The sequence below is a fragment of the Acipenser ruthenus genome, chromosome 32 (assembly GCF_902713425.1).
Source record: "Acipenser ruthenus chromosome 32, fAciRut3.2 maternal haplotype, whole genome shotgun sequence".
NCBI classification, from domain to species: domain Eukaryota; kingdom Metazoa; phylum Chordata; class Actinopteri; order Acipenseriformes; family Acipenseridae; genus Acipenser; species Acipenser ruthenus.
In genome coordinates, this window is record NC_081220.1 from 10163464 (window position 1) to 10182593 (window position 19130).

Sequence of the window (19130 nt, forward strand, 5' to 3'; positions counted from 1 at the left end):
TAACTAAATAGCAAATATTTTGACGAGAGGTATGTTTTCAATTTCTTCAAAAAGTAGTCTCAGCTCGTTGATTCAGTCGCTTTAAAATCCACCTCTGTGTCCCGATGCAGCAGCGCTGTATGCTGTGGCTCGAGCTTGTTTGACGAGGCAGACAATGCAAAAATGCCAATACTTGTTATTGCATCACATGGCAGACTTAAGGTATGCTTTAACGGCTTGGCTGTCTCAAGTTAGTTTGTATTGTTCAACAGACAATATGTATCTTAAAAACAAATAAGCGAAATACTCCGTGTCTGTCTGTACAAGTTTGAAATTTAAATGCGCCGCCCCTGCATGCTCTGCGACGCTCAGCCAATAGGCAGGGACGGGACGTTGAAAATAATTGTGGGAAATGTTGGATCAGGTATAGAAGCAAAGGTATATTTCAAGGTCTTAAAACGACATTTCCCACAATTCCTTCAACAAGTAGTGACTTCAACAAGTAGTCTGTTTACAACAAAAATACAATCTGTGTTAGGAACGCTATTTTAGTCCGATTAAAAAAAGAAATTAAAATGGTATTGAGTGCTGACAAGAGTTTGGTATCAGCTGTTGATTTCATTGAAACAATCTTTATAGTAAAATGAACACATTTATTCCTCTGGTCGTGTATTGTCTCGCTGACTGCTATCCACCTGGAAGTCACCTAAAGGATAAGGCAATGGCCTCCTAAACCAGGGATTATGGTTTCGTCAGTTTTATTTAAAACAGTGTGTGTGTATTTGTTCTTGGTCTGTGATATATGTGGTCTGTGTTTATAGATTTTGGCACGTTGCACCAAGTAGTCGTGGCCAAGTGGTTAAGGTGATGGGCTTGAACTCTGTTGGCGTTGTGTCCCTTTTTATGTCTTCGTTGTTAATTCTTAAATGCCTGTTCAGCTTAAAGGTATCAATTATTTCTTGCTGTACATTAAATTCGTCCAAACTAGTATTTGCAAACACATTACAAAATTAAATGGTGTGGAATAGAAACAAAGAAGGCTTTGACCTCGACGTGATTTGAACACGCAACCTTCTGATCTGGAGTCAGACGCGCTACCGTTGCGCCACGAATTCCTGCCGTGGTGCATGCTTGTTATGCAATGCTAGAGTGCACAGCAAGCATGCCAAAGGCATGCTAAGTCCGATGCTGATACTTGGAAAACACTCAGTATCACCAGGGTCATGGGAAACAGACGACTCAATATTTGTTCGTAGTCAGCAGGGCTATGAAGTTGTCGGAAGTGTGTTTGATTCTCAGCTTAAAAGTAAAGAAAACATAAAACAAAGCGATTTGCTTTTATAATGTTTATTATTTGAAACGTGGGCATAAACACAGTTGTACTGGCTGGGAATCGTCTCGGGTCAATTACTTGGAAAGCAGCTATGCTGACCAATATATCACCAACGAGGGAAAGCTGGCAGTACTGAGTGACACAGATGACGGATTTTCTCAGCGCGTCTCCTCTGAATGCGCACTGGCACAAAGGGGCTTTGCTCATCTAATGACGTGACAGAATGCAATAATGTATTGGTTTAATTTACCAACAAAAGAAACATAAATAAAAGTGTATGTATTTTTTTGTGAATAAACTATCTTGCTTTTACGATGGGACCAGAGACCTTACATCCGCAATCTAATGATCGGCCAAACCCAGAACTACCTTGTCTTGACCAGGGAGTCATATTGTAAAAACAAACTGAAGTGGTTCCACTAGGGGTCGAACCCAGGACCTTCTGCGTGTAAAGCAGACGTGATAACCACTACACTATGGAACCTTGTCAGAAAGAGAGTTTTGTGTTTGAAACGTGTTGTATCTTGTGTTCCTCGTAGTGTAATTCCCCACAATAACGACACTCTATCCAGGGTAACCCAAACAGAACAACTATTTATTATATGGTCTATAACATAGCCAGGCTGGTGATTATTCCTCTTAATTGCACACTACTGCTAGTCCTCATATTATTAACCATGACGCTACGAATCCGTCTGGAAATCTGCCCTCACGCTTCAGTTCTCTTTTTCGGAAGTGACGTCCTAGCCAGCCGACGTCACTACACTTCCTCCCTTCTAAAGTTGCTACTACTATCTCGTCCGTGAATATCTAATTAACATAGTCCTTGAGATAATTTGGAGGAATTCTCGTCCTCACTGAATGTCTTGGTACTTCCTGTTGCATAGAACTATTTACAGATGTCTCTCCAGGATTCCTGCTTTGACCATCTCTGTGAAGATCCTCTGGTGCAGTTTGTTGCTCAGCCCTTTCTGGTGACCTCATCTCAGTACCTAACCGTTCTCCCTGCAATGTGGTGCTTCCTGACTCTGTAGTTATCTCTTGGTCTATTGGAATAACTGCTGGACTTTCCTCAGGGGTGTGTTTTTTTTCTCTCTCTCGGACTTGATCCACATGGCGTCTCACTATTTGTCCATTTCCTAACTTAGCAGTATATGAAACAGGACCTGTTGAATCTTGCACGATCGCTGAAATCCACCTTTCCCCTGGTCCAAAGTTCCTGACATAAACCAGATCTCCTCGCTCAAATGTTCTGAGCTTGGCATGTTTGTCATGTCTTTCTTTGACTCGCAGTTGTCTCTTCTGAATTTTCCTTTTTAAGTCAGGCTGTAGAAGATCCAGTGTAGATCGTAATTTTCTTCCCATGAGCATTTCAGCCGGAGACAAGCCTGTTGTTGATTGTGGTGTAATCCTGTAACTAAACAACGCTCTGGCCAATTTTACTTCCACAGTGTTTCCTGGTGTTTTCTTCAAATATTCTTTCACAGTTTGCACAGCCCTCTCTGCTAAACCATTAGATGCGGGATGGTAAGGCGCTGTTGTTACATGACTAATGCCATTTGCTTTCATAAAGCCTTGAAACTCTGAACTGAGGAAAGCAGTGCCATTGTCCGACACTATGGTTTCTGGTAATCCATGTGTACTGAAGCTGTGACGAAGTTTCTCTATTGTTGCTGAAGCTGTCGATGTATTGGAAGGGTAAACATCTATCCATTTTGAATGTGCGTCTATTATCACTAGGAACATTTTTCCTAGGAATGGGCCTGCATAATCGATATGTAGTCTTCTCCATGGTTTATCGGGCCACTCCCAAGGATGCAGTGGTGCTTGAGCTGGAGCTTTCTGGTGTATTTGGCATGTTTCACAAGTTTTGATTTGCATTTCAATGTCTTCGTCTATTTTTGGCCACCAAACGTAGCTTCGAGCTAGACCTTTCATGCGTGTAGACCCAGGGTGAGCCTGGTGTAACTGATTCAAGATTTGCACTCGGCCTGGTTTTGGTATAACCATCCTGGCTGCCCAGAGTATGCAACCATCTAGTACGCTCAATTCGTCTTTTCTGGAAAAGAAGGGCCTCATCTCTGTTTCATGTACTTGTGCCGGCCAACCTCTGAGCACATATTCTCGTACTCTCGCCAGCACTGGGTCCTTCCCTATCCACGCCCTAATTTGTGATGCAGTTACCGGGGGCATGTCCAAGTGGTCCATCAATAATACTCTGTCTTCAGTCCTTCCTGCTGGTGGGCTTTCTGGCAACGGAAGGCGACTAAAAGCATCTGCATTACCATGATCTTTTCCGGGCTTATACTGAATTGTATATTCGTATGCTCTTAAGGTTACTGCCCATCTCTGGATTCTGGGTGATGCCATCTGTGGAACAGCTTTCATCTCATTTAATAGGGTGATCAATGGCTTATGGTCTGTACAGATTGTAAAATGTCGACCATATATGTAATTGTGGAACTTTTGTACTCCAAATATCACTCCTAAACCTTCTTTGTCCAGCTGAGAATAATTCTTTTCTGCCTCTGTCAATGTTCTGGATACAAATCCAATTGGTTTTTCTACCCCCTCAGGCATACGGTGCGACAGAACAGCCCCTACTCCATATGGTGAAGCATCGCAGGACAAGATCAGCTCTTTAGTTGCATCATAGTGGACTAGCACATCCGATGACTGTAACAGTTTCTTTGATGCTTCAAAGGCTTCTTGTTGTTTAGCTCCCCACATCCATTTCACATCTTTGCGTAACAGTACATATAGGGCTGTCAACAGTGTTGATACCCTGGGAAGGAATTTATTATAATAATTCAATAGTCCCAGATATGCTTTTAATTCTGTTACATTCTTAGGAGCTGGGGCCTGTTGTATTGCCCTGACTTTGTCTTGCACCGGGTGCAAACCTGTGGCATCTATTTTGTGTCCTAGAAATACCACTTCTTTCTCGAGGAAAGTACACTTACTCCGTTTAAGGCGCAGACCTGCAGCTTCCAGCCTGCTTAACACTGTTGTCAAACTCTGGAGGTGTTCCTTTTCTGTGCTTCCTGTGACCAAGATATCATCTAGGTATATGGCCACGTTAGGGATCCCCTGCAACAACCCCTCCATAGTCCTCTGGAATATAGCAGGTGCTGAAGAAACACCAAAGGGAAGCCGATTATATCTAAACAGTCCTTTATGGGTATTTATGGTCACATACTCCTTGGACCCCTCATCTAATACAACCTGTTGGTATGCATGACTCATGTCTAGTTTAGTGAATCTCTCTCCCCCTGCCAGGATGGCAAATAAATCCTCAATCTTGGGGATTGGATACTGCTCCCTCCAGTTTGGACACTCTATTTACAGTGAGTTTATAATCCCCACAGATACGCACAGAGCCATCCGGTTTCAAGACAGGTACAATAGGCGCTGCCCAGTTTGAAAACTGCACAGGTTCTATAATCTTCTCCTTTAACAGTCGTTCCAGCTCCGCTTCCACTTTAGGCTTCATGGCATAGGGGACTGATCTGGGTTTGAAAAATCGGGGGTTGGTGTTGCCGTCAACGTATATTTTTGCTTTTGCTCCCTGTAAGGTGCCCAGTTCCTCTTTAAACACAGTTCCATGCACTTCTAACACATCACATAGCCTCTGACAGCTTGTTTGTGTCAATTGATGTAACACTCTCCAATCCATTTCTAACTTTGAAAGCCACCCTCTGCCTAGTAAATTTGGCCCTGAAGTAGCCACCACCACTAATGGTAATTTATTGACTTTTTCTTTGTATGTCACTGTCACTACAGCTGCTCCTAAAGTATCCACTAGCTGGCCTGTGTATGTTTTTAATTTAATTGTGCACTTTCCTAATGCCGGTGCTTGTTTGTTGTTCCATAATTTAGAATAAGCTGCTTGGCTCATTATGGTAACACTACAGCCAGTATCCACTTCAAATTCTACATGCCTTCCATTTACATCAAGCTTCATGGTAAAGGGATCTACTTTTGGAATATCCATGTTCACTATACTGTAGATTGTGTATATCTCTTCTGTTTCTTTGTTTGTTCCTGTATCGCCCCCTTCTGCTATGTGAAGAGCACTGCGGGTGTCATTAGAAGTAAATTGACGTTTCCCTTTCCCACTTGGAGACGTGTCTTGGCTTCCTCTTGCTTTGTTTCTGCAAGCTCTGCTAATATGGCCTTTAATGCCACAATTATAGCACGTTTCTAACTTAAATCTACACTCGTTTGAGTTATGCAGACCTCCACATCGATAACAATTAGTGCGCGCTGGCATTTTATACTGTCGCCTGCTAGTAAACACTTTGTTTACAGTAGACTGTGCTTGCTCTTGTTGCGCGCTGACACCCGTGTCGGTTGTATCTTTAAACTGTGACTGTAAGTCCTTTACATTTTTGTTTGCAGACTCCATAGCTTGGGCAATGTTTAAGGCAGAAATAAATGTTAACTGCGATTCAGACAGCAGTCTTCTCTGTATTGCGTTCTCATTTATGCCACAGACAAGTCTATCTCGTAACATTTGACTCAGTGCATCACCATAGTTACAGTCTTTAGCTAGCCTTCTTAATTCAGCTACGTAATCTCCCACAGTCTCATCAGTTTTCCTGTTCCTGGAATTAAATTTAAATCTTTCGACAATTTCACTTGGTTTGGGATTATAGTGGTTTTGTAGCAATTTGACTAAATCTTCAAACGATTTGTCTCCCGGTTTCTCAGGACTCAGTAGATTCCGTATTAAACTGTAGGTCTGTGCCCCCACGCCACTCAGTAGAATCGCTCTCTTTTTATCAGCAGCGTCAATGTCATTTGCAGTGAAAAAATGAGTTAATATCTCGCAATATTCTTCCCAAGTCTGAGAGTTAGCATCAAACGGAGAAACTGACCCCACTGTGCCTGACATTTTTCTTGGATTAGTTTATTCCAGCGTTTTATAATTAAGTAGTTTGCTTCTGTTATATATATATATATTTACCTTGAAAATCTTCTTACTTCACCCGATCCAATGTTGTGAGTAGTAAGCGCTGCTGTCTTTGTTTTCCGTTTTTTTTTTTTTTTGTTTTTTTTTTGTTTTTTTTTTTGTTTTCTAATTGTTTATCCTCGTCGCCATTTTATGTTGTATCTTGTGTTCCTCGTAGTGTAATTCCCCACAATAACGACACTCTATCCAGGGTAACCCAAACAGAACAACTATTTATTATATGGTCTATAACATAGCCAGGCTGGTGATTATTCCTCTTAATTGCACACTACTGCTAGTCCTCATATTATTAACCATGACGCTACGAATCCGTCTGGAAATCTGCCCTCACGCTTCAGTTCTCTTTTTCGGAAGTGACGTCCTAGCCAGCCGACGTCACTACAAAACGCATTGGCAATTATTAACATTACTATGAACAAGTAATATTCTAGAAAGGAAACCGAATCAGACACCATCATGCCGGGAGTAGGGAAGTTGTTTTACCCACATATTTGTTAAGACTATACTTTCAGGGATCATTTCTATAGTTTGTTTCTAGTGAAATGCGTTTCTAGTGTCTGGTCTCGCTAACCATAACGAGGAGTTACAGTGTTTTCTTCTGAGCGCGAAGCGGGACTTGAATGCTACTTCACTGTAGCTGTTCTTGATCATTGATGAACATTCCGCTCTCTTTTGGGATCGAGCCCCACGTTGGACGTCCTTTTTAAATACAAAATGTTGATGTTTCTTCGAGGCAACAGAGCAATATCTGATTCTGTTCACACTGTATACAGTATTGCAACAAAATTACTTTTTGGTCGTTGTCATATAGCAATTGCTATTGTAAAATGCGTGCATCGTTTATAGTTATAACGATATTGAAATAAATAGTCTTACTTTTGTGGGTTGGCTTATAACCGTTTCTGTTTTAACACTTGTCATTACATCATTCATGGAGCAACAGTTGGTATGTGCGTAATAAACCCGATCGGGCCTTGTTATGACAACCCTAGGCTGTGCTGAAATAAATAATGCGGTTTTCTGCTGTAATGAACGCAGTTTGTCAGGATGGTCGAGTGGTCTAAGGCGCTAGACTTAAGGACTCTGTCTTTCCAAAGAATTCTGTGTTCTGGTCTCCAAGTGGAGGTGTCTGATCAAATCCTCCTCTGACAGTTCAATTGTATTTATTCTTAAAAGGAATAAATGTGTTCATTTTACTATAAAAGATGGTTTCAATGAAATCAACAGCTGATACCAAACTCTTGTCAGAACGCAATACCATTTTAATTTCCATTTTAATTCAGACTAAAATAGCGTTCCTAACACAGATTGCATTTGGTTGTAAACAGACTACTCGTTGAAGTCAATGAAAAATATTTTGTCCAAACATGTATTTAACTTGTTTTAATATTAAAAATAATATATTAAATTGAATAACATCTCCGTCGGCCACTGGATCGTGGTCTCAGGCTGGGATGCGGACCTTTGAGAACAGTATAAACGATCTATTAGTGGAAGAAGCTTACATCAGAAATGCCCTCGTTTAACATGCTAGGATGATCGACATCGGTATTCTCCAATTGCTGTGTACATGTTATAACAAGTTATGAGTACGAATACAAAGTTGGACACTTTCCTTGTAAGTGGGGGTAAGCACAATTTATTTTCAGATGTAATGTCTTTATTTAAGCTCAATCTAGTCCTGCGTAATGCAAATCACATTACTATATTTTTATATTAGTCAAGGCCTATGTAAAGTGTTCTTAAATTGTTTTAACATTAGCATTGATCAATTTGATGATCCGTTTTCTTTTCTCCCAATACGGTATGCAAATTATGCAACTTTTCTGCCCACTTTGATCATAGGCAGTTTTATCCCCCCGTTTCGGCTGAAAACCGCATCTGGGAGAAAACTTAAGTGTTTCGAAACGCATTTGTAAAGGCATCGGATTCTATTGTTGCCGAGCTGTTGACGTTTCTCATAATACACAGGTTTACTGGGGTGACAAAAAACGAAAGTCTTGTCAAGCCGAAATAGCTCAGTTGGGAGAGCGTTAGACTGAAGATCTAAATGTCCCTGGTTCGATCCCGGGTTTCGGCAAGTAGCAAGACTATTTTTGTTTTGTATTATTTTGAACTGAAAAAAAGAGCGTTTTTTTTTGTTCTGTGTAATTGGAAGAAATAACAACGTATCAGAGTGCCATTTTCTAATGTGATTAAGAAATGCAAAAACTTAAGGTATACTTCAACGTCTTGGCTGTCTCAAGTTAGTTGGTATTGTTAATGTAACACCTCGTTGTTGCCCAGTCATTGTATCATATTAATGAAGTAGAGCTTGCCACTTCTCAGCACCGAGCTGACAATGAGTGTTGTTTTCGGGCACCTGCTGGCTGCTAGTGATGACCACTCCAATCTGCAGTCAGGGGGTTGTTGAAGGAAGGGGACACATTTTGAGTGTGCATCTCATACTGGTTTAAATCAATAAGCAAATTTCAAATTGATCATTGATAATGTTGAAACTATTTAAGAACTCTTTCAATAGGACTTGACTAATATAAAAAATATAGTAATGTGATTTGCACTACGCAGGACTTGATTGTGCTTAAATAAAGACATAACATCTGAAAATAACTTGTGCTTACCCCCACTTACAAGGAAAGGGTCAAACTTTGTATTCGTTCTCATAACGTCTTAGAAAATGTAAACAGCAGTTGGAGAATGCCGAAGTCGATCATCCTAGCATGTTTAACGAGAGCATTTCTCATGTAAGCTACTTCCAGTCATAGATCGTTTATACTGTTCTCAATGGTCCGTATCCCAGCCTGAGACCATGATCCAGTGGCCGACGGAGATGTTTTTCAAAGTAATATGTTATTTGGAATATTAAAACAATCAAGTTAATTACATGTTTGTACACACAGTATTTTCATTGACTTCAACAAGTAGTCTGTTTACAACAAAAATACAATCTGTGTTAGGAACGCTATTTTAGTCCGATTTAAAAAAGAAATTAAAATGGTATTGAGTGCTGACAAGAGTTTGGTATCAGCTGTTGATTTCATTGAAACAATCTTTATAGTAAAATGAACACATTTATTCCTCTGGTTGTGTATTGTCTCGCTGACTGCTATCCACCTGGAAGTCACCTAAAGGATAAGGCACTGGCCTCCTAAACCAGGGATTATGGTTTCGTCAGTTTTATTTAAAACAGTGTGTGTGTATTTGTTCTTGGTCTGTGATATATGTGGTCTGTGTTTATAGATCTTGGCACGTTGCACCAAGTAGTCGTGGCCAAGTGGTTAAGGTGATGGGCTTGAACTCTGTTGGCGTTGTGTCCCTTTTTATGTCTTCGTTGTTAATTCTTAAATGCCTGTTCAGCTTAAAGGTATCAATTATTACTTGCTGTACATTAAATTCTTCCAAACTAGTATTTGCAAACACATTACAAAATTAAATGGTGTGGAATAGAAACAAAGAAGGCTTTGACCTCGACGTGATTTGAACACGCAACCTTCTGATCTGGAGTCAGACGCGCTTCCGTTGCGCCACGAATTCCTGCCGTAGTGCATGCTTGTTATGCAATGCTAGAGTGCACAGCAAGCATGACAAAGGCATGCTAAGTCCGATGCTGATACTTGGAAAACACTCGGTATCACCAGGGTCATGGGAAACAGCCGACTCAATATTTGTTCGTAGTCAGCAGGGCTATGAAGTTGTCAGAAGTGTGTTTGATTCTCAGCTTAAAAGTAAAGAAAACATAAAACAAAGCGATTTGCTTTTATAATGTTTATTATTTGAAACGTGGGCATAAACACAGTTGTACTGGCTGGGAATCGTCTCGGGTCAATTACTTGGAAAGCAGCTATGCTGACCAATATATCACCAACGAGGGAAAGCTGGCAGTACTGAGTGACACAGATGACGGATTTTCTCAGCGCGTCTCCTCTGAATGCGCACTGGCACAAAGGGGCTTTGATCATCTAATGACGTGACAGAATGCAATAATGTATTGGGTTAATTTACCAACAAAAGAAACATAAATAAAAGTGTATGTATTTTTTGTGAATAAACTATCTTGCTTCTACGATGGGACCAGAGACCTTACATCCGCAATCTAATGATCGGCCAAACCCAGAACTACCTTGTCTTGACCAGGGAGTCATGTTGTAAAAACAAACTGAAGTGGTTCCACTGGGGATCGAACCCAGGACCGTCTGCGTGTAAAGCAGACGTGATAACCACTACACTATGGAACCTTGTCAGAACGTGAGTTTTGTGTTTGAAACGCATTGGCAATTATTAACATTACTATGAACAAGTAATATTCTAGAAAGGAAACCGAATCAGACACCATCATGCCGGGAGTAGGGAAGTTGTTTTACCCACATATTTGTTAAGACTATACTTTCAGGGATCATTTCTATAGTTTGTTTCTAGTGAAATGCGTTGCTAGTGTCTGGTCTCGCTAACCATAACGAGGAGTTACAGTGTTTTCTTCTGAGCGCGAAGCGGGACTTGAATGCTATTTCACTTTAGCTGTTCTTGATCATTGATGAACATTCCGCTCTCTTTTGGGATCGAGCCCCACGTTGGACGTCCTTTTTAAATACAAAATGTAGATGTTTCTTCGAGGCAACAGAGCAATATCTGATTCTGTTCACACTGTATACAGTATTGCAACAAAATTACTTTTTGGTCGTTGTCATATAGCAATTGCTATTGTAAAATGCGTGCATCGTTTATAGTTATAACGATATTGAAATAAATAGTCTTACTTTTGTGGGTTGGCTTCAAACCGTTTCTGTTTTAACACTTGTCATTACATCATTCATGGAGCAACAGTTGGTATGTGCGTAATAAACCCGATCGGGCCTTGATATGACAACCCTAGGCTGTGCTGAAATAAATAATGCGGTTTTCTGCTGTAATGAACGCAGTTTGTCAGGATGGTCGAGTGGTCTAAGGCGCTAGACTTAAGGACTCTGTCTTTCCAAAGAATTCTGTGTTCTGGTCTCCAAGTGGAGGTGTCGGTTCAAATCCTCCTCTGACAGTTCAATTTTATTTATTCTTAAAAGGAATAAATGTGTTCATTTTACTATAAAAGATTGTTTCAAGGCAATCAACAGCTGATACCAAACTCTTGTCAGAACGCAATACCATTTTAATTTCCATTTTAATTCAGACTAAAATAGCGTTCCTAACACAGATTGCATTTGGTTGTAAACAGACTACTCGTTGAAGTCAATGAAAAATATTTTGTCCAAACATGTATTTAACTTGTTTTAATATTAAAAATAATATATTAAATTGAATAACATCTCCGTCGGCCACTGGATCGAGGTCTCAGGCTGGGATGCGGACCTTTGAGAACAGTATAAACGATCTATTAGTGGAAGAAGCTTACATCAGAAATGCCCTCGTTTAACATGCTAGGATGATCGACATCGGCATTCTCCAATTGCTGTTTACATGTTATAACACGTTATGAGTACGAATACAAAGTTGGACACTTTCCTTGTAAGTGGGGGTAAGCACAATTTATTTTCAGATGTAATGTCTATATTTAAGCTCAATCTAGTCCTGCGTAATACAAATCACATTACTATATTTTTATATTAGTCAAGGCCTATGTAAAGTGTTCTTAAATTGTTTTAACATTAGCATTGATCAATTTGATGATCCGCTTTCTTTTCTCCCAATACGGTATGCAAAGTATGCAACTTTTCTGCCCACTTTGATCATAGGCAGTTTTATCCCCCCGTTTCGGCTGAAAACCGCATCTGGGTGAAAACTTAAGTGTTTCGAAACGCATTTGTAAAGGCATCGGATTCTATTGTGTTGCCGAGCTGTTGATCGTTTCTCATAATACTCAGGTTTACTGGGGTGACAAAAAACGCAAGTCTTGTCAAGCCGAAATAGCTCAGTTGGGAGAGCGTTAGACTGAAGATCTAAAGGTCCCTGGTTCGATCCCGGGTTTCGGCAAATATCAAGACTATTTATGTTTTGTATTATTTTGAACTGAAAAATAGAGCGTTTTTTTTTGTTCTGTTTAATTGGAAGAAATAACAACGTATCAGAGTGCCATTTTCTAATGTGAATAAGAAATGCAAAAACATCGTCCCTGGGTGGGCTTGAACCACCAACCTTTCGGTTAACAGCCGAACGCGCTAACCAATTGCGCCACAGAGACCAATCGGCTCAACCGAACATGAGACCACATCTAAGAAGAAAGCAACACGGCAGAAAAGTCTGTAATCACAATTAAATGTATGCAACCCAATGCAAGCAAACTTCAAGCCTTTTATATTTATTCCCATGTATGTAGTCTGCCATTTGCAAATTCAATAAATAAATAAATTAACTAAATAGCACATTTTTCGACGAGAGGTATGTTTTCAGTTTCGTCAAAAAGTAGTCTCAGCTCGTTGATTCAGTCGCTTTAAAATCCACCTCGTTCCGATGCATCAGCGCTGTGTGCTGTGGCTTGAGCTTGTTTGACCAAGCAGAAAATGCAAAAATGCTAAAACCTGTTATTGCATCACATGACAGACTTAAGGTATACTTCAACGTCTTGGCTGTCTCAAGTTAGTTGGTATTGTTAAAGTAACACCTCGTTGTTGCCCAGTCATTGTATCATATTAATGAAGTAGATCTTGCCACTTCTCAGCACCGAGCTGACAATGAGTGTTGTTTTCGGGCACCTGCTGGCTGCTAGTGATGACCACTCCAATCTTCAGTCAGGGGGTTGTTGAAGGAAGGGGACACATTTTGAGTGTGCATCTCATACTGGTTTAAATCAATAAGCAAATTTCAAATTGATCATTGATAATGTTGAAACTATTTAAGAACTCTTTCAATAGGACTTGACTAATATAAAAAATATAGTAATGTGATTTGCACTACGCAGGACTTGATTGTGCTTAAATAAAGACATTACATCTGAAAATAACTTGTGCTTACCCCCACTTACAAGGAAAGGGTCAAACTTTGTATTAGTTCTCATAACGTGTTAGAAAATGTAAACAGCAGTTGGAGAATGCCGAAGTCGATCATCCTAGCATGTTTAACGAGAGCATTTCTCATGTAAGCTACTTCCAGTCATAGATCGTTTATACTGTTCTCAATGGTCCATATCCCAGCCTGAGACCACGATCCAGTGGCCGACGGAGATGTTTTTCAAAGTAATATGTTATTTGGAATATTAAAACAATCAAGTTAAATACATGTTTGGACACACAGTATTTTTCAGTGACTTCAACAAGTAGTCTGTTTACAACAGAAAATACAATCGTGTTAGGAACGCTATTTTAGTCCGATTTAAAAAAGAAATTAAAATGGTATTGAGTGCTGACAAGAGTTTGGTATCAGCTGTTGATTTCATTGAAACAATCTTTATAGTAAAATCAACAAATTTATTCCTCTGGTCGTGTATTGTCTCGCTGACTGCTATCCATCTGGAAGTCACCTAAAGGATAAGGCACTGGCCTCCTTAACCAGGGATTATGGTTTCGTCAGTTTTATTTAAAACAGTGTGTGTGTATTTGTTCTTGGTCTGTGATATATGTGGTCTGTGTTTATAGATCTTGGCACGTTGCACCAAGTAGTCGTGGCCAAGTGGTTAAGGTGATGGGCTTGAACTCTGTTGGCGTTGTGTCCCTTTTTATGTCTTCGTTGTTAATTCTTAAATGCCTGTTCAACTTAAAGGTATCAATTATTACTTGCTGTACATTAAATTCTTCCAAACTAGTATTTGCAAACACATTACAAAATAAAATGGTGTGGAATAGAAACAAAGAAGGCTTTGACCTCGACGTGATTTGAACACGCAACCTTCTGATCTGGAGTCAGACGCGCTACCGTTGCGCCACGAATTCCTGCCGTAGTGCATGCTTGTTATGCAATGCTAGAGTGCACAGCAAGCATGCCAAACGCATGCTAATTCCGATGCTGATACTAGGAAAACACTCGGTATCACCAGGGTCAAGGGAAACAGCCGACTCAATATTTGTTCGTAGTCAGCAGGGCTATGAAGTTGTCAGAAGTGTGTTTGATTCTCAGCTTAAAAGTAAAGAAAACATAAAACAATGCAATTTGCTTTTATGATGTTTATTATTTGAAACGTGGGCATAAACACAGTTGTACTGGCTGGGAATCGTCTCGGGTCAATTACTTGGAAAGCAGCTATGCTGACCAATATATCACCAACGAGGGAAAGCTGGCAGTACTGAGTGACACAGATGATGGATTTTCTCAGCGCGTCTCCTCTGAATGCGCACTGGCACAAAGGGGCTTTGATCATCTAATGACATGAAATACATGAAAGTCACCGCAAGCCTGCACCTCACCACATCCTTCACACTGTTAAACTGCCTCATGATGACCAGGCCTCTAATTATGCCTTTCCAATACTTTGAATGTGTTATTGTTCAGTTTAAGTGAGGTTAAGTGACTAGCTCAGGGTCACACAATGAGTCAGTGGCTGAGGTGGGATTTGTACCGGGGGACCTCCTGGTTAAAAGCCCTTTATCTTTAACCACTAAACGTTTGTTGAGACAGTTCAAGCCCTGTAGCAGTGTTTAACTATTTCCTGGATGTTTGCCTTTTGGTCTTACTCTGGAAAAAGTAATAATAATAATAAAAAGTAGGCAAAACCATTTTTTGAGAAACCACATTTGGGAGAAAAACTAACAGTTTGGAAACACATTTGCAAAGGCATTGGATTTTATTGTGGTGTTTCCGAACTGTTGAACGTTTCTCATTACATGCAGGTTTACTGGATTGACAAAAAGGCGATTGACGAAAAGAATGCGGCCTGGATAGCAAAATCGCGTCCAACTGAAATAGCTCAGACTGTAACGGTCCCTGCTTCGATCCCGGGTTTTTGCAAACAGCACGACTAGGGCTATTTTTTCTTAATTAATTTTTTGAATGAAAAAAACAGCACATTTTTTCTTCAGTGTAATTGGAGGAAATAAAAACGTATTATAGTGCCATTTTCTAATGCGATAAAGAAATGCAAAAAGCATCATCTCTGCGTGGGCTTGAAACACCAAAATTTCGATTAACAGCCCAACGTGCTAACCGATTATGGTGTTTTATTACATAACACCTTGGGAGTCTCAACAGAACAGTGTGTATGCATAGAGCTAAAATGGAAACCAAATATATACGATTCAAATGGGAATCGTATTCAGATTTTAAGCACAAATTTGATAGACTTCACAGTGCAAAGGAGGAAGGCAGACAATGCAAATGAGGCAACCGGCTCCTACTTTTTAAATCATACGAGAAACTTGAACCCAATTTAGCTTTTAACCGCCTGCAGTTTGGAATGAGTTTGAAATGTTGTTGTAACACCTCACTGGGCAACAGCAATTGCATTATATGAAAGATCCTGTCTATTTGTCAGCGGCACAGCTACCGGTGCCACTCAGAGTTGGAGGGAGACGGTCGGCCACTTGCCCATAAAACAATACTTTCCGGGATCATTTCTATAGTGATTTGCCAGCGAAATGCGTTTATAAAGTGCTTGGACTCGCTATCCACGAGGAAGAGTGAGAGTGTTCGTTTTTGAGCGTGAAGGAGACAGCGAGTGTTTTTTTTTTTTTGGCCAACTGCTCCCTGTTATTGATGACCGCTCCAGTGTTCCTTAGGGGGCTGGAGGAAGCAGACACGTTCTGAGTGGGTATCTTGCCTAAAGGTACACAAGACGAACTACAGTTGCAAAGCACTGATGTTTTTCGATGATTGATTAAAACTATCAATCTGACTGAAAACACGGATCACATTAATTGTGATCGGTTTGATACCAATAGGCTTACATGACAGGTATTGTGTATAGACAATGTCATATACATAGAAATGAACACGGACAGTGTTTTTTTAAGGGCTGACTCATTTTAATGTTCGAGAGATCTAGGTGTACTGGACAAATATACTGGATTTTTTCCATGTCGTAATTGTGCCGCCTGTGATAATGCGTTTGAAACTAGAGATAATGTGAGATAATGTCTGTTACTGGCGGATAGTTTACAAATGTACTCAATTATGTTACAACTTTTGTGTCTACGAAACATATCTGTAACATTTATGTAATGCCTGTGTGTTTTTTTTCATGAAGTTAATTTGCTAACAGACTGTTCTGATTTGTTTCTAACCGTGAAGCGATCGCTCTGTTTGCCGTATATTTTCTGTCTGTAAGAGGAGTGTCCTTGTGATCCCATATAGAATGCGACGAAACAGGTCGCCCTCCTTAATATAAACAGATAAAGAATAAGTTCACACACCCCCCAGGTGATTTACTGTAGCGTCAGACATTGGAGGTTCAGCAGTGTACTGCAGTGTTGTGCAAAGTCGTCAGTGTAAGTCAGGATGGCCGAGCGGTCTAAGGCGCTGCGTTCAGGTCGCAGTCTCTCTGGAGGCGTGGGTTCGAATCCCACTTCTGACAAATCTGTTTGTTTATTTATTTCTTAAAACGTCCACCGAATGCTTGGTAATTTGATTTGTTTTTCTTGTTAGTATTCAAATCACAAGGTCGTTAAATGAGAGAAAGTCACCGCAAGCCTGCACCTCACCACATCCTTCACACTGTTAAACTGCCTCATTATGACGAGGCCTCTAATTATGCCTTTCCAATACTTTGAATGTGTTATTGTTCAGTTTAACATGAGAACATCTTGGTAGAACAATCATAATGTCCGCAGGACTTATTTTCCTCGGGTTCTAGTATCAAGTTTTGAGTGTGTGGCCGGTTAGCTCAGTTGGTTAGAGCGTGGTGCTAATAACGCCAAGGTTGCGGGTTTGATCCCTGTACGGGCCATGGCTTTTCTTCTTTAAAGAAACCACAGCATTTGTAATGGTGCCAAAATGAACAATCTTTAACAAAATGAACTGAAGCGATATGCAGTACAACCAGTAATATTTCAGACTTCCTGTGCTTTAAACATGTATTAACAATGAACACATACAATCAATTAAAAACAACACTTACGTAGTCGGCAGGATTCGAACCTGCGCGGGGAAACCCCAATGGATTTCAAGTCCATCGCCTTAACCACTCGGCCACGACTACATGCTCGCCCGGTTAGTTGTGAAAATATCCAAAAGAAGTAAACGGCTCCCGCAGTAATGCTGTAGATGGCAGTATAGGCTAACTAATGAACCCAAGTCAAATGCCTTTGTTGAAACTCTGTCAGATTTGTACAAGGCAAGCACACATGGGAAAAGTAAATACAATATACTTTCTGTAACGTTCATAATAATGAATACATCTTTATTCCAAAATACGTAGCTATTTAATCCTAAAAGAAACAATAGGCTTCCCAGCCATCAGCTTGGAAGCAGAATGGAGATCAAATCGGACGAATAACGAGTGCAAAATGGAATGTGGAAATCAATGTAAAGGCAGTTTAAATAAGAGCAACTGCAATGCATTAAATAGAGTTATATTTAAGAGCAAGCAGTAACTGCAGTAGAGTATTTAATTATGGATGGACCAAACTTGCAGGTCGCCACTGTCACATTTTCCAGGAAATCACGGCTAATACTGAGAAAGAAAACAGATGATAACCTAACAGAAAACTAGTGAAAAACATTGCACTGATTAACTGAACGGGTCAAATGTAGCCTACTGAATTGCTGAATTGTTGGGGGGAGCGTGGCGCATCCAGCTGAGGCGCTTCATCTGAATTGCAGGGTGTGCCTTATAGCCTGGAGATCGCTGGTTCCAATCCAGACTATGCCATCGCCGACAGGAACGCCGAGGGGGCGGCGCACAGTTGGCAGAGTGCCACCCGGGTTGGGAGGGCTTAGGTCAGCTTGGTAATCCTTGTCTCAACAAGCTCCAGCGACTCCTGTGGCGACCGGTCGCCTGCGAGTTGTGGGCGGAACTGCGTTTCCTCCAACACCGCTACAGCCAGGTGCGGTTGTCTTTGCTGTTGCAGTGTGACAAGAGGAGGGTGGCTGACGGCGTTTGTTTCAGAGGAAGCGCATCATGAGTCTTCGTTCTCCCGAGTCGATACGGGAAGTTGCAGCAGCGCCATAAAAAAAAACAATTGGATATTCCAAATTGGGAGATTTTTTTTAAATATTACAACAAAATAAATTAAATAGTTAAGCTTCAAAAAATCTATTTTTGACTGAGCGAGTTAAGTGTGTACGGTATCCTGACAACACAACACGTTGAAAACACAGAAAAGACGCTGAGAAAAAAAAAAGTTTCCTATTTCCTGTTTAATTAAGAAAATACAATAAAAAAGATTATTCTCTTACTTGTCTTCCTGCCATATCCCCTCTTTTTTTCATTTTTTCGTTTTTTTTTCTGTTTGTTGTTGGGCAGCCATCTTGGTAAGAGCTTGTCAATTGTCGCATGTGAACACATTCAATACCAAAATGTCCAGTACAGTACAGTACCGTGCTGTTAGATTAGACTGGACTGTATTGAATTAGCTGGCTCTCATATCTCCAGTACAGTACAGTGCTGTTAGATTAGACTGGACTGTATTGCATTAGCTGGCTCTCAGATCCCCAGTACAGTACAGTGCTGTTAGATTAGACTGGACTGTATTGAATTAGCTGGCTCTCAGGTCACCAGTACAGTACCGTGCTGTTAGATTAGACTGGACTGTATTGAATTAGCTGGCTCTCAGATCCCCAGTACAGTACAGTGCTGTTAGATTAGACTGGAATGTATTGAATTAGCTGGCTCTCAGATCTCCAGTACAGTACCGTGCTGTTAGATTAGACTGGAATGTATTGAATTAGCTGGCTCTCAGATCCCCAGTACAGTGCTGTTAGATTAGACTGGACTGTATTGAATAAACTGGCTCTCAGATCTCCAGTACAGTGCTGTTAGATAACACTGGA

The 19130-nt window shown here is 40.5% G+C and overlaps 13 non-coding genes across 13 annotated transcripts; 7 read left to right on the top strand and 6 right to left on the bottom strand.

Moving 5' to 3' along the window:
- Positions 1-1022: 1022 nt before the first annotated feature.
- Positions 1023-1094, bottom strand: trnaw-cca (transfer RNA tryptophan (anticodon CCA)). The gene has a single exon. It is a non-coding gene; the product is annotated as a tRNA-Trp (tRNA).
- A 629-nt stretch (positions 1095-1723) lies between these two features.
- trnav-uac (transfer RNA valine (anticodon UAC)) lies at positions 1724-1796 on the bottom strand. Its single transcript has one exon. It is a non-coding gene; the product is annotated as a tRNA-Val (tRNA).
- Positions 1797-6783: 4987 nt separating this feature from the next.
- LOC131703443 (small nucleolar RNA U3) lies at positions 6784-6996 on the top strand. The gene has a single exon (XR_009309899.1). It is a non-coding gene; the product is annotated as a small nucleolar RNA U3 (small nucleolar RNA).
- A 1298-nt stretch (positions 6997-8294) lies between these two features.
- Positions 8295-8367, top strand: trnaf-gaa (transfer RNA phenylalanine (anticodon GAA)). Its single transcript has one exon. It is a non-coding gene; the product is annotated as a tRNA-Phe (tRNA).
- Positions 8368-10449: 2082 nt separating this feature from the next.
- On the bottom strand, positions 10450-10522 carry trnav-uac (transfer RNA valine (anticodon UAC)). The gene has a single exon. It is a non-coding gene; the product is annotated as a tRNA-Val (tRNA).
- A 139-nt stretch (positions 10523-10661) lies between these two features.
- LOC131703464 (small nucleolar RNA U3) lies at positions 10662-10874 on the top strand. The gene has a single exon (XR_009309920.1). It is a non-coding gene; the product is annotated as a small nucleolar RNA U3 (small nucleolar RNA).
- A 1301-nt stretch (positions 10875-12175) lies between these two features.
- trnaf-gaa (transfer RNA phenylalanine (anticodon GAA)) lies at positions 12176-12248 on the top strand. The gene has a single exon. It is a non-coding gene; the product is annotated as a tRNA-Phe (tRNA).
- A 134-nt stretch (positions 12249-12382) lies between these two features.
- On the bottom strand, positions 12383-12456 carry trnan-guu (transfer RNA asparagine (anticodon GUU)). The gene has a single exon. It is a non-coding gene; the product is annotated as a tRNA-Asn (tRNA).
- A 1612-nt stretch (positions 12457-14068) lies between these two features.
- On the bottom strand, positions 14069-14140 carry trnaw-cca (transfer RNA tryptophan (anticodon CCA)). The gene has a single exon. It is a non-coding gene; the product is annotated as a tRNA-Trp (tRNA).
- Positions 14141-15732: 1592 nt separating this feature from the next.
- Positions 15733-15952, top strand: LOC131703326 (small nucleolar RNA U3). The gene has a single exon (XR_009309791.1). It is a non-coding gene; the product is annotated as a small nucleolar RNA U3 (small nucleolar RNA).
- Positions 15953-16631: 679 nt separating this feature from the next.
- trnal-cag (transfer RNA leucine (anticodon CAG)) lies at positions 16632-16713 on the top strand. Its single transcript has one exon. It is a non-coding gene; the product is annotated as a tRNA-Leu (tRNA).
- A 298-nt stretch (positions 16714-17011) lies between these two features.
- Positions 17012-17085, top strand: trnai-aau (transfer RNA isoleucine (anticodon AAU)). The gene has a single exon. It is a non-coding gene; the product is annotated as a tRNA-Ile (tRNA).
- Positions 17086-17255: 170 nt separating this feature from the next.
- Positions 17256-17337, bottom strand: trnas-uga (transfer RNA serine (anticodon UGA)). Its single transcript has one exon. It is a non-coding gene; the product is annotated as a tRNA-Ser (tRNA).
- Positions 17338-19130: the final 1793 nt, after the last annotated feature.